General features: G+C 39.7%; 1 protein-coding gene across 2 annotated transcripts in view; it reads left to right on the forward strand.

Annotated features, from left to right (window-relative positions):
- ATRNL1 (attractin like 1) overlaps window positions 1-1176 on the forward strand; it is a 1264546-nt gene that overhangs the window by 1035745 nt on the left and 227625 nt on the right. The window lies entirely within an intron of this gene.

Below are 1176 nucleotides of genomic sequence, written 5' to 3' on the forward strand. Positions count from 1 at the left end.
CCCGCCACTCCCCAAAAAGTGCAAATATGTGTTCTGTTTGCTACTGATCTAAACTATGCTGCTTACAGAAAATCGCTTAACTTAGATTGATTCTGCCTTGGGCTTTCTGAATATCTACCTAGTCTCCATGTGTCTGTGTAGCAAGCTTCCAAGTACTTCAATACAATACTCTCTCTGTATGTAAAAGCATGTGTTTGCACAAAACTGCTTCTAGATCTCCCAAGCAACACCTTAATTGAGTACAAAGTGTATGGAAGAAAATTGTATGGGACCCAAGCAAAAAAATCCTAAAAGCCTAACCATAGTATTACAATCTTCATTGTGTATACTCATTGGCATTCACCACAAGAAGTGAATTAGCTGCAGTGTATTTAGTGTAGGCAGTGCCTGCTGAAGTTTGGCACTTATCTGTGACAGGTGAAAAGTAGTAGTTATAAACCAGTGGAGGAGTGGTAGAGAACTCCTCCAACTGTATCAGTTCTCTCTAATCATTCATTAGCAAATGTTACTTAACTTTGAGAGCAGAGAGACTCAATGTTAAGTGGTAAATCTTAAATCACAGGATCTGTTTTGCTCAGCAGGTGAAGCTGCCATCAGTTCTCATACACACATTGGCCTTCTGGGATTAGCATTTCATTTCATACAACAGAAGATAAACTGTTTGTGAAAAATTTAGCACCAAGGTATGAATAGTAGTAACACATTTATTTTTCATCCTATCTGAAGTTACCATACATGTGGATTATTTCTCTCTGTAGATGTAGAATAATCCCTTCTGCTTTTATCATTGTGGTACAAGAATAGCCTTGATCATCACTGCTTTCCAGTGTATGTAGACAGCTGTACTTGTGTTTGTGTTTCCTGGTCCCGCAAGAGAACTCATTTGTCTCCACAGATGAGCTTTACTCATTGCAGATCCATTGTGTTAGAGTGGAATTATTCATTGCTTTGCTTTCCTAGTTTTTGAGGGTCAGAAGGGATCTTGGTAGATCATCTAGTCTGACCCTCTGCCCTAGGCAGAAAAGAGCACTGGGGTCAGATGACCGCAGCCAGGTGCTTGTCAAGTCTCTTTTTAAAGACCTCCAAAATAGGGGAGAGCACTACCTGGAAGCTTATTCCAAATTCTGGTAACCCTTACCATAAAGAAGTTCTTCCTAATGTCTAATCTAAATCTGC

Source organism: Gavialis gangeticus, unplaced genomic scaffold, assembly GCF_001723915.1.
Source record: "Gavialis gangeticus isolate Ggan-Ray unplaced genomic scaffold, GavGan_comp1, whole genome shotgun sequence".
Taxonomy (NCBI): domain Eukaryota; kingdom Metazoa; phylum Chordata; order Crocodylia; family Gavialidae; genus Gavialis; species Gavialis gangeticus.